The sequence below is a fragment of the Chelonoidis abingdonii genome, chromosome 1 (assembly GCF_003597395.2).
Source record: "Chelonoidis abingdonii isolate Lonesome George chromosome 1, CheloAbing_2.0, whole genome shotgun sequence".
Lineage (NCBI taxonomy): Eukaryota > Metazoa > Chordata > Testudines > Testudinidae > Chelonoidis > Chelonoidis abingdonii.
This window is the reverse complement of record NC_133769.1, coordinates 338,715,297-338,730,271: the sequence shown is the minus strand read 5'-3', so window position 1 is coordinate 338,730,271 and position 14,975 is coordinate 338,715,297.

Sequence of the window (14,975 nt, the reverse complement as noted above, 5' to 3'; positions counted from 1 at the left end):
TCAGATGGGGCTGCCTTTCAGTGGTAGGAGAAGTGCTTCCTATAAATAGACTGCCTTGGGATCCTTTGGAATGGAAGCCATTGTATATATTAATAAAATATTTCTCTCTCTTTTGGGGCTTAGGCTGGAGCCCAGGCTCTGAGACTCTTCCTACTCACCAGGTTTCAGAGCCCAGCCTCCAGCCTGAACCCAAATGTCTACAGTGCTATTTTTAACCCTGCATTGTGAGCCCGGTGACCCAAAGTCAGTTGATCAGGGCTCTGAGACTTGCTGCAGTGGGGTTTTTGGGGCAAGGGCAAGGGGCTGAAATGATGATGGATAGGGAGCATTACTGTCCATGGGAAGTAGACTGGCCAGATTCCCCAGATTTCACCTTTAGTTTAGGGAACAGAAGCTCATGAGACCCTCTAAAGATACACAGGAACATGGGTTCTGCCATCTCAGATCAATGCCATGGTCCATCTGCTTGGGTACTCAGAAAATAGCCAATACCAGATACTTCAGAGGAAAGTGTAAACCTGCCTATTAGAATGTTTCTTCCATCCTAAACTCAGGCAAATAATGAATCATTTATGCCATGAAGCATGAAGGTTTATGTCCCTTATGCATTATCCCTATGCACAGATATTCTTGTCATCCATACAAATGTTTAATTCTCCTTTGAATTCAACAATGTCAATTCAATTTTCCTCTGCTAATATGAACAAAACCCTTTGCACACCCAATAACTACTGGCGAGCTGGATGTCATTCCTGAAAATTGTCAGTGTAATGACCCATTAATACTTCCATCATGCTAGCATTGAAATTATTTTTGCTATTCCAGGTTTTGAGCCTGCCTGGTATTGGTTAGTAGTATTAAATTAGGCTGTTTCATTTTTATTATTAATTATTATTCCTGTTGTTAATTTTATAGTAGTGCCCAGAGGTCCCTATCAGTGATCAAGACTCCATCATGCTAGGCATAGTACAAACATGTAGTAAATATCCGCTACCTGCTTACATTCTTATAAGTGGATGAAACAAACAAGAGGGGTAGAGATGTAGGAAAGAGGTAACAATAATACAAATAAGTTTTTACACAGACAAGGTGTGCACACAATGTAGTTTGCTACCTGCCTAGGCATTATCAATCAGTAACGTTATACTGGCATCATGGCAGACGTGATAAGGTACAGCGATAGAGTGTAGAGGGAGAAAAGGAGGGGATCACGGACATCTGTCCATGTAGGATGCTTGTTTACAAGGGGGCAGGTGAAGGATTCACTAAATAAGATCCTGAAGTTGTAAACAGAGAGGTAGTAGAAAGAACCATGAGAAGACAGAGCTACAAAAGACAAGGGAAGAAATGATTTCAAGAAGTAGGGAGTGATCAACAGCACTGAAGGCCACTGAAAGGTCAAGGATGATGATGATGGAATAGAAGCCCTGTGATTTAGCCTGGAAAAAGTTGTTGGAGACTTCAATGTGGCCAATTTCAGTGCACTGGAGGAATCTGCGGATACAGCTGGATTAAAGGAACCCAATCTGTGGTTATAAACTGTGTATATTCAATCTGGAGGTGAAAGGGAGGAGGCGGATTAAGCAGCGGTTGGAAAGATAGTTGGGGACAAGATTGGGTGTTTTAAGGTAGGACACACTACCATGCTTGTGTGGTGAGGAAAATGAACCCATGGAGAGTGGAAGGTTGAGGAGAAAGGTAGTGAAAGTAAAGCAGAGGAGATCAGGAGGCTAGTGGGGATATGGTCACTGGAGGGGTTAGAGGAGGAGAGAAGATGAGAAACCTTAATATCAGTGATGAGAGGGAAAAAGAAGAGTGGCAGATAGGGGAAGAAAGGAGGAAGAGGAAAAGCCATCAGATATTGTTAGTCTTCCTTTGAAAAAGTCAGTGAGATCTTGAATAGTTTTTGTGATAAGGATACCTGTTTGTTTAGAAATATACTGAGATCACCAGGTCATTTCACATGAGCCACTGAAAAGCCACCAGAATCATAGGACTGGAAGGGATCTCAAGAGGTCGTCTAATCCAGTCCCCTGCACTCATGGCAGGACTAAATATTAGACCATCCCTGACACGTTTGTCTAACCTGCTCTTAAAAATCTCCAATGATGGAGATTCCACAACCTCCCTAGGCAATTTATTCCAGTACTTAACTACCCTGACAATTAGGACGTTTTTTCTAATGTCCAACATAAACCTCCCTTGCTGCAATTTAAGCCCATTGCTTCTTGTCCTATCCTCAGCAGTTAAGGAGAACAATTTTTCTCACTCTTCTTTGTAACAACCTTTTATGTACTTGAAAACTGTTATGTCCCTCTCACCACCACATCAATCTTCACTTCTCCAAACTAAACAAACCCATTTTTTTTCATTTTTTTCTCCTAGGTCATGTTTTCTAGACATTTAATAATTTTTGTTGCTCTTCTCTGGACATTCTCCAATTTGTCCACATCTTTCCTGAAATGTGGCACCCAGAACTGGACACAAAACTCCAGTTGAGGACTAATCAGTGCAGAGTAGAGCGGAAGAATTACTTCTTGTGACAACGCTCCTGCTAATACATCCCAGAATGTTTGCTTTTTTTGCAACAGTGTTACACTGTTAACTCATATTTAGCTTGCAATCCACTATAACCCCCAGATCCCTTTCTGCAGTGCTTTTTGCTAGGCAGTCATTTCCTTTTTTGTATGTGTGCAACTGATTGTTCCTTCCTGAGTGGAGTACTTTGCATGTGTCCTTATTGAATTTCATCCTATTTTCTTTAGACCATTTCTCCTGTTTGTTCAGATCATTTTTAATTTTAATCCTGTTCTCCAAAGTAGTTGCAGCCCCTCCCAGCTTGGTATCATCTTCAAACTTCACACGTATACTCTGTATGCCATTATCTAAATCATTGATGAAGATATTGAACAGAACTGGACCCAGGACTGATCCCTGTGGGATCCCACTTGATAGGCCCTTTCAGACTGACTGTGAATCACTGATAACTACTCTCTAGGAACAGTTTTCCAACCAGTTATGCACCTACCTTATAGTAGCTCCATCTAGGTTGTATTTCCCACTTTGTTTATGAGAAAGTCATGCAAGACAGTATCAAAAGCCTTATTAAAGTCAAGATATACCAAATCTATTGCTTCCTCCCTATCCATAAGGATTGTAAGCTATTAGGTTGGTTTGACATTTTTTTTTTTTTGACAAATCCATGCTGTTACTTATCACCTTATTATCTTCTAGTCAGGGCCAACTTTAAGCCAATTCTCCTGATTCTCCAGAATTAGGCCCTGCGCCTAAGAAAGCCCTGCGTCTGAGCCTAAGAGGGCTCCATGCCGTAGGAGTCTTTTTAATTTTTTTTTTTACTCACCCGATGGCAAGAGGGTCTGCTCTGGGTCTTTGGGGGCATTTCGGCAGCTGGGGGTCCTTGGGTGCCGCAGAAGCCCCAGAACGGACCTCCCGCCACCAAAGTGCTGCCGAAGCCCCGGACTGCTGCCAGGTATTCAAATCGGGCCCCGCCCTTCATAAAGCTGGCCCTGCTTCTAGGTGTTTGCAAATTGTTTGCTAAATTACTTGGTCCATTATTTTTCCATGTAGAGAAGTTAAGCTGACTAGTCTGTAATTCCCTGGGCTGACCTTATTTCCCTTTTTATAGATTGGCACAATATTTGCCCTTTTCCAGTCCTCTGGAATCTTTCCTGACTTTTTGAAGATAATTGCTAATGGCTCAAATAACTCCTCAGTCAGCTCCTTGAGTATTCTAGAATGCATTTCATCAGATCCTAGTGACTTGAAGACATCTAACTTGTTGAAGTAATTTTTAACTTGTTCTTTCCATATTTTAGCCTCTGATCATACCTCAATTTAATTAGCATTCATTACATTAGATGTCCAATCACTACTAACCTTTTTGATGAAAACTGAAGGAAAAAAAGGGCATTTAAAAGCGAGTAATGATTTTTTCTGCTGTATTAAGTTGATTACTTAAAATTAAAGGATTAAATGAATCTGTATTTCATTAACAATCCCGTAAACTATGCAATCATTTGCAAAAATGTCCAGTTTACATCTTTTCTGTTTTGCAAACCAGAACTTTAGAAAAAAGTTCTAAACACTTTTGATTTTGTAACTTTCAAAGTTCTCATTCCATAATCTCTTCCCATCTCAGTGAAATAAATATCACCCTGAAACACCATGTTCAAGCAGCTAAATTCACAGAACAGCCAAATTAATAATTTGCTTTTTTCCTTTAACTCTCATACACTTGGTGATGGGACCATCCATCAAGAGTGAGCTATCTCAGGACTGATCAGAAGCCTGGCACAATGTAATTACTGAACCAGAAACATTGTATTATATAGCATGAAATGATTTGGCAACTCTGCCTTATACATTATGAACCAATTAACTAATGATTGAGCGTTACAATTAGAAAACATGGAAATAACAAGGCACAGTATCCCACAGTCTAGTAATGTGACGAATGAAGCCGCTGATAATGTGAAGTGGGGAAATTAAAAAGAATAAGACTGTAACAGGCAATAGCAATGATATTCCTAACACATTGCAAAAGGAGAGGATGAAAGTGGCCTTTCTAGCAGGGCAGGTTTTAAGGTAGCATGGGTAATACATAAAAGGAGTCTTGTATGGTCTTGTGCCCGCAGAACTACTTTTTCACTTACCTTCTGAGTTCTGATTATTAATATCATCATACGCATGAATGTGACTGTTCTTTATCAGGACACCATCCTTTTAAGAATCTAAGAAAGACAGGAAGGCAAATCAACTCAGGAGCTTGAGCAGGGGTCGACAACCTCTGGCACACAGCTCACCACGTAAGCACCCTGGTGGGCCGGGCCAGTTTTTTACCTGCCACATCAGCAGATTCGGCCGATCGCGGCTTCCACTGGCCGCGGTTCGCTGTCCCAGGCCAATGGGGGTGGCAGGAAGCTGCGGCCAGCACATCCCTCAGCCTGCTGCTCTTCCTGCCACCCCCATTGGCCTGGGATGGCGAACCACAGCCAGTGGGAGCCACGACTGGCCAAACCTGCTGATACGGCAGGTAAACAAACTGGCCCAGCCCGCTAGGGTGCTTACCCTGGTGATCTGTGTGCCAGAGGTTGCCAACCCCCAAGCTAGAGCAAAGGAGCAGCAATAGTAACCAGTGGCCTGACAAATCACTCTGCTACTCCAGTTTTATGATGTATGTGTGAGCAATGGCTAAATTGTAGAGTAGATACAAGAGCATCCTATGGCACAAAGCCAAAGATAATGGTGGCATAAGCAGTGGTTTAAATTACATATTTGGTGTAAATTGATCAGAAAACAAATAGAAGTGATAAATTAGTGTAACTTGGGTTATGAATGCTCCCTCTCTTTTTACTGCACAATTCCAGAACATGTTTATTTTCCCCAAAGAGTTGCCCAAACTATTTGACTGGCTAGAAGAGAAAGTGATATTGATATTTCTTTTAAAATAATTCCTTTCCTTTCAAATCAATAGCCCAGATCCAGCTCTTTCCTTTCAAATCAATGGGACAGTTAAGCTGGGTTTACAGCTGCTTTGCATCTTCTTGTTGCTGCTTGTATTACCATAGTGTGTAGGAGCCCTAGTCATGGACCAGGACCCCACTGTGCTAGGCATTGTACAAACAGAACAAAAAGATAGTCCCTGCCTCAAGGAACTTAAATATAAGTATAGGGGCTTGCTTACACAAACACTTAGTTTGCAGCAAGCTGAGGTATGAATTTCCTCTACCCCAGCCTGCCTTGCACTAAGTATCCATGTGAACCCTGCTGCCAAGCACTAAAAGCTCCCTAGTCTGCCTTGATCTTTGAAATGGAAGTAGATTAAAGTGCACCTGGGAACTTTTGGTGCGTGTCTAAGTGTTCATGCAGACAAGCCCTAAGACAAGAGACAACAAATGGATACAGACATATTGGGGAGTACAAGTGAGCAGTGAGGCAACATTGGTCAGGATGATGGGCAGTGGTTCCTGCACACAAACTGTCTAACTGTCATCAAGTGTTTGATAGGCATCACATCAAAGGAGAGCTTTAAGGAGGGATCTGAAGGTGGATAAGGAGGTAGCTTTGCGGGTGTTCACAGGGAACATCTTCCTAGTACGTGGGGAAGTATGGGAGAATGCACGGACGTGTTGGTTTGAAAATTTAACAAGGGGGCAATGGAATCTGACATCATAGGATCGGATGCAGGTGTCAACAGCTCAATAGTCAGTGAGAGATGATGGGTAAAGTGGGGATTGACTGTGAAGGGTCTTGAAAGTGAATACAGCCACATTATGTTTGATGGGATAGAGAAGCAGGAGCCAATGAAGGGACACAAAAAGAGAGGGATGACATGGTCAAAGCAATGGGCTAGGGAAATTATTTTTGCAGCAGCTTTCAGAATAGATATGAGTGGGGCAAGGCTGCATTTTTCAAGGCCAGAAAGAAGGATGTTGCAGTAATCACTGTAGCAGCCAACTTTCTGGTGAATCTGCCCTCTAGGCCCAGATCCTCATAGATATTTAGCTGCCTAACTCACACTGATTTCAATGGCTTATATGCCTAAATACTTTGGAGGATCTGGGCCTAAGGAACCCAAATCTCACTGAAAGTCCAGTACTTAGACTCCATGTACATCACTTTGGTGCTTTTGAAAATACTACCTCTAGCAGTGGTTTTCTAACAGGGGCACGCTTCCCCCAGGGGTACATGAGCTCTCGTTGGGGGGTACATGAGAAAAATCCTGTAATGGTGGACAAAGCATTTTATTTTGTAAGATATGGCAATCTAATCCTAGGTACATTATGACCCTATCTCAGATGGGTAGACTATATTATTTGGAAAAGGGTAAGTGGTGGACTACATTATTTGGAAAGGGGTAGGCAGCCAAAAAAAATTGAAAGTAAAGTTGAAGTAAATCGGTTTTTATGCTGTGCTTGCCACCATGGTAACTGACCATCTAAAAGCATCACATGCTTATGCGCTTTGCTGAATCAGGGCCATAACTGGCATCAGAACACTCTTGAAAAACTTATTACAACAAAATGGCAACTACAGTCCACCATCAGTTATCCTCTTCAGCCTGAATCCTTCTGCTTTGTGTAAAGCAAAGAGATTGTGGTTTGAGTCCCAACACTAGATGGTATGAACTGTGTACTAGAAGTGCATATTTGATGTTGGTACCAATCTGCTGCTTTTTGGATTGATTATATATAATGCCCATGTACAAAACTCCCCCTTGACTCTGATTTTCTCAAAGACCTCCTGTTGTTACCCTGGATTTCTGGATAATCTTCAGATGGAACAGGTTTGCCTCCTCCAAGGGCCTAATTTGAAATCATAGATGCATGACGATACCTGAAAATAAAAATACAACTTTACTTTATAATTTTAGCACCATCTTTTGTCTTTCTATCAGGGCAGTACCCAGCCTTCACCCAACTTTATTCTTAAAGCACTCTCATGTGGTCTCTTGGTAGTGATGCTGAGCATCTCTCGAGAAGAGCATTATCTTGGAGAGACTGCAGTATAAATGGACAACACACGAACACAGGATGTGGGAGAAAAGCAACATGTCTGAGCGGTGAGGAAGAGCACATCATGCTAGTTCAGCACAATATTGAAATACACGGTGTATTTGATTATTCATCCTCTGATGGATTAACATTTTCGGCAGGGTTCAGAAGCCTTTTGGAAGACATGAATTTGAAGATGTGTGTTTTGTTACAATCACTATTTCTAGAGTAGTCTGATACCATTTAGGGTCCCCACCGTCCCAGACCAGCAAGGAACATTAACATGTACCATACCTACATAAAAAAGGAGCAGGTTGGGTCATGGTGCAGTGGCTGATCACTGTATCATCGAGTAATTTGCTAAGGGACAAAGTGGTGCCTAATTGACAGCCTAGGATGGGCTGGTGAGAGTTAAAGCACTAACTGCCCCATTAGCTCAGAGAGTAGAAGGCACAGAAAAGTGGAAGGAGTGTGTGTGGAGGGGGGGGGGGGCAGAAGAGGGCTGGGCTGGGCTAGCAGGGGGCTGTGAGTCAGGAGTGAGGGGCACCGGCAGGGCTGGGGGGGGGGGGGGGGGAGAAAGTGGCAGAGCCATAGGGAGACAAACTTTGAGAGTCAGAGCTAAGAGAGATCTAAGAGGGAGAGATTCTAACTCCCACCCTTGGTCTAAGGGGCTGAGGAATGTGATATTATTGTAGATCAGGTGTGGCACAATGCTATAAAGATGATGAGAGAACTCTTTAAATAAACCATAGGTGGTGTTTACAAGCAGAGTGTCTCCAAGCAGTCTGTGTGCACAGAGGAAAACAGGAGCAGAGGCCGCACCCTTGCACAAGCTGAGAGGATTCCAGGCATAAGGGGCACATGGTCCAGAACCTGGAAAGGAGAGTGAGAGAAATGTATAAGGGGTAAATTAATCATGCTCTTTTGATTAAGTGAAAGGGTAGAGGAGGGACTGAAAGACCGTGAGAGCAAGAGATAGGCAGAAGCTAGGCTGTCTACAATTCCTATTTAGAATTTAATAATCTGAACCTTTCTAGAGAGGCTTTATACAAATCTATAGAATTCTATAGCTATGATAAAATTCCCTATATCTCATTCGCTACTAAATTCTATAGGTGATACAGAAACCTTTTTCATTTCTTTTGAACCCTATGGGTTTCATTACATTCTACAAGACTTTCCATAAGAAAAAGGAGAATATGATAACCATCTACAACTGTCACAGGGATGAAGAATTATTTGCTTCCTCATAGATCCTTTCTCTCCAGCATTTTCTTTAATAGAAATGCCATGGCTGAATGTACGGTAGATTGCTGGTCTCCAATTGTCTGTCCTTGGAGGCATGACTTTTCTATTTCATGCTCTATCACCGGAAAGCAAAATGTTAATTCCTGACATTGGATAGATATTTTTTAGCACTTCAAAGTTCTAGAGATGCATGGAAGCTGAAGAAAATTATTTTTAACATAGGAGGTTTTAGAGAAATTCTGAACTGAAAAATTAGATATCAGAGGTTTCCTCATATCAGAATCATTTTTAGAGAGCGGCATAATACTGCCAAGGATGGTGACGTTGAACAGAAATCTCAGCACCATTACCAGCACTGCTCTCATTCCACTGAGCCGAATGTTTCACTATTATGAAGTAGCACAGTCCTGAGCTAAGCAGCTGAGTCACTGCCTCTAACAGCCTCCTCAGAATAACTAAAGCTCTCAGGCCATCTTATCTATATCTGACTCTAACCAAGTGCTGAAGCTGGGTGAGCCCAGAGAGTAAAAACAGGTAGAAATCCAAAGGCAAAACTCACATCTGTATTGAGTAATGTGGTTGGCATGTCATTTCACAAGAGACAAAACCTAATGAGGAACCAGCACCAGCACGAAAGCCCCCAAGTTGAAAGGGCTGGAATGTGGAGAAATAGGAGCACTGACTAGTAAAAAAGAGTTCTCTGACTCTCCCTGCTCAGACCCTCTGATAGGAAAGATCTGCTGGCTCACCCCTTCCCAGGGGGAAGGGGAAGGAGAATGTGCTGCCACTAGGAGTCCTTACAAAGGGTGCGAAGCACAGACAATAATATCAGGGGTTATAGCTCCCTGGTGCTCCATTGTAATGGAAGAGCAAGCAAGTGGGGGCCATGTGGGTGACCAATGGGATACATGGTTTAGAAGTTAGGGAGAGAAACTGCAGCAGACAGATGGAGAAGACTGGAGAAATAGGGAGGCAGGGAGAATAAGACATGTGAGAGAAGGCAGCAGAGAGTGGGTCATGTGGCTGTGTAGAGCACAGAAAAAATAGTGCAGGAATTGCATTTCCTCACTGATCCTGTTAACTGATGGGGAAACTGGCACCTTCAGTTGCCTTCACCTGTGGTGCCCCTTCCAGTGGGGAAGTTCAGAGCCTGAGGTTAATTAGTTAATGTTTGTAAAGCACTTTGAACATAAGAGCGAGCAGGGTCCATGCTAGGTAATATTAGTTATGGCAAGGGGAGATTGGGCCAATGTCTTCTTGCTGCCAAAAAAGAGAGAAATATGCAGCCTGTGACTTCAGAATGCGTATAGGGCCTTAAGCAGTCATTTGTGATAAAGGCCAGCTCTGACTGTGAATTCTCCAGCTTCTGTCATTTATGTCAGACTTTAAGATTATTACATTCAATTCAGAAATTAATAATTAAATAAATTCCATAGAATTTGGTGGCATTTGGGGGTCTGACTGACACCCTCTGACTTACATGTACTAACCTGATTTTAGCAACAATTAAAAAGAAAATCAGAGCCTTCCTGCCCCCATTGACTTCCTCTTTGATGCAGAGTGGCATTTTTGCAGAGTACTTTTTGTTTGTAAAATCTCACCCTTGGATTGGAAGTGCCGTCTCCCTGGAGTGCTGTGCCTCTCCTGACAGGGACAGCTGGAGGATTGTGAGTTGGAGAGGCAAGTGACACTGCCAGAGCAGATTCATGGAGATTGTATGAACTTTGGTGAGGAGGCAAAGAAATGCAAGTAGTCAGTCTGCCTTGCCCCTTGTAGAAAGGGGGAAACTTGTCTGACTAATTTGGAATACTTTTTGAGGGGAAGAGCAGAACATGAAAGTGGGTGAAGCAGTGGACATAAGTCACTCATTTCAAAAAGACTTTTGATGCAATACCACACAGTTCACAGATATAGCAAGTCAACAGGTATAAAGAAGGTGCAATCTGAGAATGTGCAGGGCACTGGTTAGGGGGCAGTTTGCCATGGGCAAAGGTTACAGGTTAGGCAGGTAGACAATGATAATTATTTGCTTTTTGCAGTGTTTGTAATTTATTAACTCTCCTTCCTCCAGGGATAGCTCAGTGGTTTGAGCATTGGCCTACTAAACCTAGGTTTGTAAATTATTGAATGGCCTTGAGGGGGCCATTTGGGGATTTAGTTGGGGATTGGACCTGCTTTGACAGCGAGTTGGACTAAATAACCTCCTGAAGTCCCTTCCAACCCTGATATTCTAAGACTGCAGTGCAGAGGTGTTAATTGCCCACTTCATTTGGCATGTTTTTTTGAACATTTGTTAACTCCTTATGCTTAACAATCGGTTCCACTTTGTGTCTAGCTTTCCCAGACCTGAAAAAGAGCTCTGAGGAGCCTCCTTCACCAACATAAGTTGGGCCAATAAAAAGTTTTTATTTATTTTGGCACAGCTAAGAACCCAGTTCTCAAATCTCACTGAGCTGCACTCGGAAAAGGACCTGAGAGGGGACAAAGGTTACTTTACTCCAGTTCTGTTGCCCTGCAGCTCCTGGGGTCTCAAGGCTATACTCTTGCATCTGACAAAGTGGGTATTCACCCACGAAAGCTCATGCTCCAATACGTCTGTTAGTCTATAAGGTGCCACAGGACCGTTTGCTGCTCTTTAAGGCTATTCTAAATTACTCCCAACTGTCAAAGGCTTCAATGGACTGTTCCAGCAGCTGGGGATTGCCTGAGCAAAGTGACACCCTTGCCTTACCTCTTTTGGCCTGGCCACACTCTGACCTTGGGGTGCAGTGAAAGTGGCACAGAGCTGTCTATGCTGATTTACACAATCTTGTGATCTTACCATGTCAGTGGAATTCTCAGCTAGTCATGCCAACTTGATGGCCTGTTTGCACCATTAGAGTAGTGCAAAGCGTCCCAATTGGCACTGAGGTTCAGCCACACACAGTATTGTGCATGGCATTTTACAGAGTCATTCATAGTTTCTGGACCTGATTCTTCTACACCTGAACAACAGTGCAAACTGGGCTCGATCATCAGTTGTGTTGGAGTCTGTTAGGCACGGTTGAGAAGAGGGGCAGGTAAGGGTGGCAATTAACTTTATGTTCTCCTGATCCCTGGAGCTATAAGGGGCCAATCTGAAGAAGCAGCAGAGAAGTCTGATACCCCTGCTGCATTTCTTTGGTGATTAACATAGTGTTACTGTGTCCTGGGTATTGCTACTGTGAACCTGGCTTAGAAAGCCAAACAATTACAGCTGATTAATGTTTATAAAAATACCACGTAAAATACCACAAAATTACTGCAATCACAGTATCACCAGACAACAGTAACATGATAAATTCAATAACATTTGCTCTGAATTTTGTGCTGAAACTGCATTTGCAATGATTTGTGACTCTGCTAAATTTTGTCATGAAGTATTATCCCAGAGATTTCACACAGCTAAAGGAAGTATCTTTCCTAGAGCAGGCAAGACATGTAGGTGTTGGTAAAAATAATTGTTCACACACTGTTCTGTGCACACATGGATAAGCAAATTACTGAAATGAAAAACAATCCAGTCTCCCTTAGGTTTATCTCAGCTCTATTACTTTTCTCTTCACTGCAGCTTAGTCCCTTGCCATAAAAAGCCTAGTTCTCTCAGATTCCTTGAAAACGATATTATTTATTTCATGGCCCTTACTGGAGCTGGACATTTTTTAATCACCCTAGTATCTAGAGCATTGCTAACAAAACTTCAGCCACTGGAATTCTAAGTGCCATCTAGAAACAGTGAGGAATTATGTGCAAAAATGCTGGGTGGGGATGCATTATGATAAAATTGTTAATTACATGATCACATACAATTTTTTTCCTCAGGACCAACCTTTCTCTTCCTGCAGTTCTCTGCTGCATTCACTACACACTGTCCAACTTCTTAAGTTTGCACAGGTAACCTTAATTCTGGCATTTTCCAACTTTTTCAGAGCTTGATTTTAAAACAGTAACATTTCTAAATCCTTTTTTGCACGTAAGATCATAAGTTTTTAAAAAAGCAAACTGAAAAAATAGAAATTCTACTACGTGAAACCGTATTGATCCTCACATGGCTCAACTGATGAGCTAGAATCTTTAGATCCTCAGTACTGACCTTTGCTACTTGAGTTAACAAAGAAATTGGTAGGAGTAGTAGGTTATTACTCTCTATGTGGACCAGTCATTAGAAGGGAAAGAGACAATTACTTCGATGGTGAGTTTTACAGGCTACTTGCTGAGAGCAAAAGGAATGTGTAAACCCAGGACTCCTCGGTTCTATTTCAGGCTCTGGAGAGGAGTGCACTTCAGCAGTGACAGGACCACCTATCCTGTATCCCCCCGAATCTGTTCCATCCAGTCTTCCTCCCCCCAGCTCCTGTCTCATTCTCCCATTGAAGTGGTTTTGCAAGAAATTAAAAAAACAAAACAAAACAAAAATAAACAGTCTGAAGAGACACTGGCATGGAAAATTTCCACAGAACTAAATTTAAAGAATTGGGCAATCAGTGTAGGCATTGCTACCAGTGCAACCTATAGCTATCTTTTCCAGGTATACTTCAGTGCTAGACAGCAGCTAATCCATACCAGCCTGCTTGCTTCTACCCCAGTATCACCCAGTCTTAACCCATTCCCTCAGGATAGACTGTACCTCTTGAGTGCTCTATGTGAGGCCTAGGGGAAGATGGAACAGTGTGTGGGAGCAGCTGAATTCCCAATTCTGCAATGAAGGGGAGAAATCTGCCCACAGGTTACTTTCCCTCCATGTGTGGATCTCAGGGGAACAATCCCAGTATTGCCAACCATACAGTTCAAAAATCGTGAGTCAGACCCTCCTCCCAAAATCATGAATTTGGCCACAGAATTATGTTTTCTTTTTACAGATTAAGTAATTTTTTAACTTCCCCTCCTGACCCCTAATATGTATGTGGTACCATTAGTGTTATCAGTTTATAGTGAGAAGCAAAATTTTTGCCACTGCATCCCAATACCACTTAATTTTGTGCCCTACCCCTTGTATCAACTCTGCCACCCCAAGTCAATTAATTTTTGCACCCAGCCCTCACATCAGCTCCAGCTGCACATCAGTTCTTCCACCCCCAAACACACAATTATCTTGCCCCCCATTCTCACATCTGGCCCTTAGCCCCTAGTGCACCTCTGCTCCTTCTGCAGCTGTGGAGGTTCCTCGGACATGCTGCAGGCCTGCAGCATTATGGGTTCTTCACACCTACACTGCCTCCCAGGCCTGGGAGAGGGGCAGCGCCAAAGAAGTCCTCCTTTCTCTACTCCAGACTAGGTGTTGCAGGGAAGGAGCAGAGCAGACTGACCCATTTTTCTCAGGAGGGGAAGAGTGAGGAGGGAGCGGAGTTGCCCTGAACTGCTCAGTTCTTTTTGAAGCTCACTCATCTCTGTTAGCCTTTCCCTTGACCCTCTTCCCCACCCAAAAACTCCTCTTGGCCCCAAGGGGAGGGGACAAAGCTATGCCTATCCCCTATAGCAGCTCTCATTGGCTGTTCCTACCCAGAAGGCAGGGAAGCGGGGAAGGCAGCCAATCAGAAGGGGCTTTCCCCTAGGCGGTCCAAAAATCAAGTGAAGGCTGGAGCTTTTCCAGTCATAGAAGACTGGCTCCACCAGGGCCCAAAATCCTATTACTAACTATAACATCACAAGATCTGGCAACATTGCAATCCACATCAGCGTTATGATAGAAGTCTGGATGCTTCTTTACAGCTTTCACCACCACCTACTTTATACTACTGACTAGGAGCTTTTCTCTATAATAAGCAGCACCTGCTCAACAGCAATTTTGACTTGTGGTATTCAAATTTATTTCCACTGTAGAAGCATGCTTATTTCAGTAACAGAAAAATAATCTTTAGTTGCAGAATAAAAGTAATCCTATAGTGGCATTAACATTTTTGTGTACACATAACCTATGTAAATCACTCAACGTATATTCCAATTTAACATTCTGATACTGTTTTAGTTTTCAAACGGAGACACCAAAGATAAAGGATGAGAGATCTAAAGTCTGGCTCAGTTGGAACATAAACAAGTCAATATGTATGTTCTAATTTAAAATTTCCTATATTCTTTTTAATTTAAGTGAATGTGTTACTTACAAAAAATACTAACAGCCTTAAACATTATTTTTCTATTTGATTGCAGAATATATACTACATAGGCAGCAGCAATGCATGCTTCTTCACATCCCTT